Here is an 8535-nt window from a genome sequence, read left to right on the forward strand (position 1 = left end):
TGCCATGACAAGAAATGTAAAATCTGCCAATAACATCTCCACCACCCCCACAATAACCACATCTCACAACAAAACCATCAGTATTCCTGGATCTTGCACCTGCACCTCCAGAAATGTAATGCATCTTATCCAGTGCACCAAATGCCCTGATGAAAAATATGTAGGAGAAACCAAACAATATAAATTCATAGATGCTACAGTCAGAAGGGACCTCAACAGATTGAGTCCAACCCTCTGCCTGGGCAGGAAAGAGTGCTGGGGTCAGATGAACCCAGCCAGCCTTCTCTTGAAGACCCCCAAGGTAGGGGAGAGCACCATCCCTCTTGGAAGCTGTAGCAGGGCACTAAGGTGCCTGCTACTGATAATGGTAACATGGGCGGAGCTGCCACTCAATAGGGCAGCCCAGGTGTGAGTTGCTAAAGCAACTGGTTGTGTCAGCTGACCGGAAGGGGGCAGGGCCTGGCCTTTATAAACAGAGAAGGCTGAGGCCAGAGTCAGTTCCCCTCTGGCAGCCTAAGAAGCAGGAGCTCTGCGGGCTCAGTAAGGAAGCCGGATGGCTTAAGCGGTGTTGGCATGGTGATACGGGGTGGAGAGAACCCTGACAGGGATACAGACGAAGGATAGCCAGATTGGCTTAGGTTTTATGTTATAGCTGAGGGGCTTTGCGTTTCTGTTTTGGTTGTGATTAAAACCGGAGGACCGGGCGAGGCTGTAGGGGTGGAGGAGGCCTCAACAGGAGTCCCCCCAGTGAGGTGGGGGTGCTCCGAGCGCCAGGGAGGGCGCTGTAGTCGGCGCGAGAAGCGTGAGTAGGAGCCTGGTGCGGGCTATGCGGGCACGGGGAAGAGACTCCGGTGTGGGCTACGCGAGCACAGGCAAGAGGCCCAGGGGGCTAGGGCACAAGAAGCGCGGCGCGAGAAGTGCGAGGGTGCCAGAAGCACTGTAGGCCCAGTGGGCATGGGTGCAAGAAGCGCGAGTAGGCCCCAGTGGGACATAGGCCCAAGAAGGCGGGTCTGGGGGCCAGGTAAGGCTAAGGCCGCCTGAGCCCCAAGTGGGAGAAGCCCGAGTCGGGCATATGACCCTAGAAGGGGTCTGGGGCCAGGTAAGACTGAGGCCGCCTAAGCCCCGAGCGTGAGAAATGCGAGACTAGGCCCGAGCGCGGGCGAGGCACGGGAAGCGCAAGCAAGGCCCGAGTCGGGCATAGAACCCTAGTAGGGGTCTGGGGCCAGGTAAGGCTGAGGCCCCCTGAGCCCAGAGTGTGGGAAACGCGAGTATAGCCCCAGTGCGGGGATACATTAGGAGGAGGCCCCAGCAGGGCACGCACATAGAGAGAAGGCCCCAGGAGCGGGCGTACATTGAGAGAAGGTCCAAAGGGACGGCGGGCTGCTGGGAACAGTTGGGAGATAGGCCGGCATGGGCCAGTATAGGGAGTAGTCCCGGAAGTGCGGGTTTGGTAGGTCCCGCCCCGTGTTAGGGAAGTCTGGAAGGCAGCCTCCCATTGATACAATATTAGATCAAAGACGTGGCAGGCGAGACAGAGGGTGCGTTCAGGACTCAGACTTGGCACGGTAGGCAAGGGCGCTAGGGGAGGTCACGGCACCCCTAGGGCGTACTGCCACTGAAGCCCATTCCAAATTTGGCCACTCTCACCATGAAGAAGTTTTTCCTTATGTCTAGCCTAAATCTGCTCTCTGTCAGTTGGTGACCATTGTTCCTTGTTACCCCAAGAGGCACCCTGGTGAGCAGAGCATCTCGGTTCCTTGCTGCGCCTCCCTAGTCAATTTGTAGGCAGCCACAAGATCACCTCTCAGCCTTCTCTTGCAGAGGCTGAAGAGGTCCAAGTCCCTTAGTCCCTCCCCATAGGGCTTGGCCTGTAAACCCTTAACCATGTGAGTGGCCCTCCTCTGGACCCTCTCGAGGCTATCCACATCCTTCTTAAAGTATGGCACCCAAAACTGGATGCAGTACTCCAGCTGCGGTCTGACCAATGCTGTATAGAGGGTGAGTATCACCTCCTTGGATCTATTTGTCACGCATCTGCTGATACGTGATAAAGTGCGGTTAACTTTGCTGATGATTTCGTTACACTGATGACTCATGTTCATCTTGGAGTCCACTATGACTCTGAGATCCCTTTCCGCTTCTGTGCTGCTGAGAGGATCATTTCTGCATATCAGAATGAATGCACACATTACCTTTTAACTGACTTGCTTTCTTGCATATATACTGGCCTCTGGCTGATATCATCTCCTTTGCTATCCCCACTAGCCACAGAGATCAGCTGAACACATTTCTCAATATAACAACCCTTTCTGTATTTGAAGACTGTTAGAAAAGTCCTTTAATCTGGACTAAATAATCCCAAATTCACCCAACTTTTCCTTAAAGTTCGGGTAGCTTTTCCACGTCTTGCTTGAAAACCAAAATCGGACACAGAATTCCAGATAAGGGCTGAACAGAATCAGAGGGGTGTAGGTTGTAGCCATGTTAGTCTAAGGACATGGGCAGACAAGGTTCTTTGGGAAAATCCAATGTATTTTATTAGACCAACTCAGATAGTTGGAAAAATTCTTCTTTGCAAGCTTTTGGATACAGGTAGCTGTTGTCAGGCAGAGGAAACATCTGTAGTTGGTTTGTGCTTTTCCTGGTCCTACTTCTTCTTAGGTCCCTTCCACCCTTCTTTTCTATGATTCTACAATATGATAGCATCCAGCACCTAAAATACATAAATAAAACAGTTGTAAATCTGTCATGCAATCCCCATTATCTATAATGAAGGCAATAGCTGTTACATTTACCAGCCACCTGTGCAAAGTACTTCTGGCAGCCTAAGTTTTCTGTGCAGAAAGCTGGCTCACAGTGGGGAAACTGGGAGCCGAGGTTTGTCTTTGTGAGGTTCCTGTGAGGCAGAGAGCTCCACCCTTTGAGGACCAGTGTCTTAGAAAGAGCTGTGTGTTCTGCTTTCCTCGGCATCTTTGGGTCCGTTGGTCATATTTGAGACATAGTATGGGTCAGTGTCTGTGCCCCAGGCCAGAATCCTGTCAGACCCTTTGTAGTATGAACCAGGTGTTCTTCAGACTGTTGCCAGTAGTGCCATTTTTGTCCTTAACCTCTTGAGGGCCACCTTTAAACCCCATACATTTATTTGGCAAGGTGTGGCATCCCATTTATGATCACGGGAAGATACTGGGTAATTTTTTAGAGTGTTGCCTTCAAAATATTATGGTTTCTGTGTTTGGACACCAGGACTTCCTACTCCTTAGCCTCTGAAGGCTCTCAGGTCCAGCTGGAAGCATGATAACCAGACATTGCTCAGAGACAGCTGGAAAAATGTGTTAGGTGTGGTTGCTTGGTATGTTGACTCCAGAAGTGAGCAAGCTCAAGGAATGCAACTGTGTGTACATACTTAAACAGGAACTTGACAGGGAGTTGCTGTGACCCCAAAGCAGTAGTTACGCAAAGAAGAACAGGTGGTCAGACAGGATACAAAGTAATGTGGGAAGGCAGCACAGGAACCAACAAAATAATCAAGACACAAATACATCCACATGAATATCATGATGATGTAACTTGCTTTGATGTAAAATTACTCCTAATACCAAAAGAAATAAAATCACCACAGCAATTTATCAGTTACATCAATGTATGGGGCTGTCATGTGCACTGATTTTCATACATCAGTTCAATTATCTTTATGGCAATTTAAATTGTCTGTGGTTGTTAGGGTAGAAAGCACAATTCCTCTATTCTTAATCAGTGCCATGTATGTACGCAGCATTTGGTACCTTGCAAGCCTTGGTGTTCTGTTTGAAAGCCCCAAAATGAACTGCCACTATATAGGTATCAATTGAACACGTTTTATTGATATATTTACAATTTTAAAGCAATTTGGAAGCCTAACAGTTCCTCAATCACTATAATAAGATAAATTCTAAATACTTATAAATTTTGGTTGATTTGGGGTTTTTTAGCATGGAAAATCAGAGCTCTACCTGCCCCCTTAGCTCACCAGGATGCAGATCTGTGCACAGGTCGGCTGCCTGCTGTGGGCTCAGGCTCCCACCCTGCTGCCCTGCACCAGGGCCTTTGCACCCCAGCAGGCACAAGCCAGTGTGGCAGGGCAGAGTGGGGCCGGGCGGGACCCTGCACCACCCTGGCGAAGTGTCCCATGCCTGCCCTGGAGTGCTCAGGGGCCAGCCCCACCTCTTCACCTCCCCCAGAGGAGCTGCCCTTGGCCCCATCCTGCTCTCTCCCAGGGCACTGTGGCTGTGCATTGGGGCCCCAGGACCCAAGCCCCACTCACGGTCTGGCTGGGCAGCAGCCCCAGCTCCAGCACTGCCTAACTCCCTCCCTCCTTCCCTATGGGGGCCTTGATTTCCATTCCTCTCACCAAACTTACCTACAGGAGCTGCTCTCCAGGCTTCCTTGGTGGCCATGTGCATATACATGCACATGGCACTCCCTGCTTGACGGCCCTCCTCCAGCTCCCCCCAGTCCCTTGCAGGCTGGAACTCTGCCAGCCTGGAGAGAGCTCTTTGCAAAAGTGCAAATTTGCATGGTTCTCCATTAAAATGAAAAATCTGAATTTTTCCTCCGGTAAAAGGACAAACCAGCATTTTTTTCCATGGGAAACAGAAAACCCAGATCCCTGCTCATGACCCCTTCCTTGGGAAAACCACAGAATAAGAAAAGAGGCAGCCTATACCCTCGTTTAGTTTTGTCATGTCTTATGTCCCACTACAAGCTAAGCTAGGATTTTTGCTTAAGTTACGTGAACAGAACCAACTTGCATTCTTTTGGAAACTAAGGAGCTCTTGGGATTCTGCATGGTCTTAGTTTGCCCTCAGAGGCAATGGCCCTCACCCTTTCCTCAGAGAAGTGGATTCACTTAACATCCTGATCTTCTCCTGGGTCTAACTTTGTCTGCAGGAGACATTGGCCCCCACTCCTTTCTTAAGGAAGCTGGGATTTCTTGAAGCCCCACCCTACATGTGTGAGCCTAGACCCAATTTGTCTATTATTCAGTGGCTTTTGTTTCACATGCAACAAAGGCCACTGAACGTTTTTTTTAGCAAGCTTTTGGGTTTAAAAACCTTTTGTCAGGCTGAGGAAGTCTCTGCAGGTGTTCTGCGTTCTTCCTGGATGGAGCCCTGGATAGAAGAGCACACACCAACTGCAGAGATTTCCTCAGCCTGACGAAGGGTTTTTAAACCCGAAAGCTTGTTAAAAATTTGTTTTCCAACTATTTAAGCTGGTCGAATAAAAGATATCAGCTTCACTCAAAGAACCTTGTCTGCCTATGTCCCTAGACCAGCATGGCTATAACCTACACCCCTGTAAAGTTGGGTTTTTTGAGACACTCTCATGATTTATATTTTGTGAAGGGAAAAGGTCTGGCCTTTTTTTCTGTTTGGGATTGGTGACATTGCACATACATCCTGTTCTTTCGTATCAGCATATTTAGAGCAGGCAGATCAACAGGGAACCCACAGGCCGTTTCATACTGAGGGACTGTAGATCAAGCTACATGCTTTCTTCAGTAGCAGGGATATTTAAAACATTGGGCTTTCATTCTGGTACTTCCTTATGTTGCAGGCAGGAGGCAGTGAGGAGAAGGAAAGCTGCACAAGACTGGATCCAAAACCCGCATCCCTGATGCACCTAGCTGAGTTTGCTGCTGATAGGCAGTTCTTTGAAAGGCCATCCCCTTTCCCTTTTTTTCTTTTTAGTTCATAGTGCTCAAGGCTTCAGTAGCTTGCCAACCCAAGCTTCTCTTTTTTCCTTTCAGCAGCTTGTTTCTTTCTAGGAAATGAGGAGAGGGGTCAGAGAGATATCAGGGAGGAGATGGGACATAGCAGGAAAGAGAAGAATCATTCAAGATTGTGGGGAAAAAAGGAAAAAAAACATGGGAAAGAAAAAAAGTGATGACTTAGTTTATGGATGGCATAAGCACGGACTTTTATTTTTGCCAGGGGGGTGTAAGATGATGGACATGCGTAAAGTTTTATGCATTTCAGGTGACAGCTCTCTTCTTGAAGGGGGCCAGGGCCCTTGGACCCCCACATACTTGGCATCCATGATGGATGAAGGGGTGGACAGGGAACCACCAACCCAACAGCTTTTTCCCCTTTCTCAGGGCTACAGCCCTCTGGTGTTAGTTTGTATTCTCTTTTCTGGTATTGGCTCAGACATCGTTGATTCCTTCTGTTGGCAGAGCCAGATGCATGGCTAATGGCTGCAAACGACCTTTCCATGTAATACAAGGAAGGGATAGAGAATATTAGTAGCAGATGGTACCTCCCAGCAAAGTGTTTGTATGCTGCTGTGGGAGTATGTTCACCAGCATGGCACATGGCATGTGTGTATGCCTACTGGGAGAGTATTGAGCAGACAGAGCCCTATCAACAAAAGCAGCCTTGGAGACGTAACATCTATATGAAGGACCCAGGTTCACCACAACTTTAGTTCATTCTTCTTGGAAACCCTGAGTTTGGAAGTGCATTCAAGGGCATAGCTCCTCAAACCTAGATTGCTTTTATATAAGTTCTTCCTGGCTCTGGATTGTACCATTGAGATGGCTACTGGATGGAGGTGGTAAAAACCTCAGGAGGCTTCAGAATTAGGGTGTTAATTTTTGGATCCACTTTAGAACTCCAGAGGTGCCTCTACTATGGGTTAAGTCATGTCTCTCAGGCAGTTGGGGTGTATAGAGCCAGATGTGAAGGCTTTTGAAGTCCCATTTATAATAAAATGGACCTGATGATCACCTGCTTCTCGCAACCTTTGATGCTGGCCAGACCCACAGAACACAGTGCTCTGATCTGGCTTGGATCCACTTCTCTAGAACTGAGTTACATTCAAAGGTAATGCAATGATATTTTTTCAGTGGTGACTTTTTAAATACCAGAGATACAGGTGGAACTGGAGGATACTGAAAAGGAACTGGGTGAAAGAATATCTACAACTCCAATGTTCTCTTAATCTTGTTACCCCAGTCTTGACTCCATGACCCATTATGTCTGGATTATCCTTTCTGGGCCAGGAAGTGAGATGTGACTAAGTTTCTTCCTTTCCCCCCCTTTCCCCAATATTTTGAGTCGTCTCTGGGCACTAGCAATTTTTCCCCTGCTTACAAAGTGGCTGGCTTGCTCTGATGTGGTTTTGTGGTTACATGTAGCATTGCGCATGTGGCCCTCATGCACTTTTGATTTTCTGAGTCAGTAGTGAGCATGTTTTCAAGTGTAAGTGTGAGCCTCGCTCAGGAGACCTGTATAAGCAAAAAGGAAATAAATTGAGAGCACTGTTTCTGAACTTTACCTGTAAGGTTTCTCTGACTGCTTTCATTTTGCTGTGTGTATGTCCATTTCTAAGGACCTGAACCTGCAAGTCTGTTGCAGTGCTATAACGAATACAAGATTGTGCTTCTAGAAGCATAAGAGGCTGCCAGTGGGTATGTGTGTGTGCTGGTAACTTGAAATGCTAAGCTTGGTTCTCTCTCTTGAGCAATTATAAGACTCAGGGCATGTCAGTATGGTAAACTTACTATTCTCAGCAGTGATAGTCTCAAGGACATTGTGCTGCTCTGCACAGGCTGTCTCCAAAGCTGAAAGCAGTGGTCATGTCCACCTGCTGCTTTGCAGATTAAGTAACATTGCCAAAGGACAGTTCCAAATCTGCGTCCATGCTCTTGGTTGCTCTGCCCCGCTGCTGCATGGAGGTAGCCTGCTCAGTGCAGTGCAGCAAGCTTGAAGGTTCTATTGCTGGACCCAAGAAGTTTGTCATGTAGACATGGCATTAAATATTAAAGACAAAATTAAAAAGGTGTGTGTGGGGGGTGGGGGTGGGGGAGGAGGGTGAAAAATGTGTATATTTGAGGTTGTCAGGGATATATCTGTGGCCCTTGGCATGCAAATGAGGTTCTACAGTACATACACCTATCTTTGACCTTCCTTCAGTTGCCAGTCAGGACTAGCATAACCATTGTGTTCTTTCTGTAAGTCAGGGTTAGTGTCACTCTTGTCCATGGTGCTTATTAGGGCTGTGTGAAATGGGCCATATTGGATTCGGATTCGGCCTGACTGGGGACATTGATTCTATCCGTTAATTCGGATCACTGTCCCCGATTTGATTCAGCCGAGTCCGAATCTAAAGATTCAATGCTGATTCGGTGAATCAGCAATTCAGACATAGTCATTAAAGGCAAACCCAACATGGTGATATTAATCCTTTGTCATTAGGAATGGAGAGATGTTCTTAGGCCATTTCCTCCTGGAGGAATGCCCTCAGAAATCACTCCTACAACCGGCTCCTTTCTTATGCATTTCAGCAGAGAGGACAAACACAGGATGAAGCAATGAGAATCTCCCACTCTGTCATCCCTAAAAGTAGTTCCTTTTGACCCACGTGAGGAACCTTGGTAGACCTGGACTCTAGAGAAGCTTGCCTGGTTGCTACTAGGCCTGTGCAAAGTGGCTAGTATTCGCTTTGGATTCGGATTTGGCCAATTTGGGAGACAGTGATTTGATTTGGTGATTTAAT

This window comes from Gavialis gangeticus, unplaced genomic scaffold (assembly GCF_001723915.1).
Source record: "Gavialis gangeticus isolate Ggan-Ray unplaced genomic scaffold, GavGan_comp1, whole genome shotgun sequence".
NCBI classification, from domain to species: Eukaryota; Metazoa; Chordata; order Crocodylia; family Gavialidae; genus Gavialis; species Gavialis gangeticus.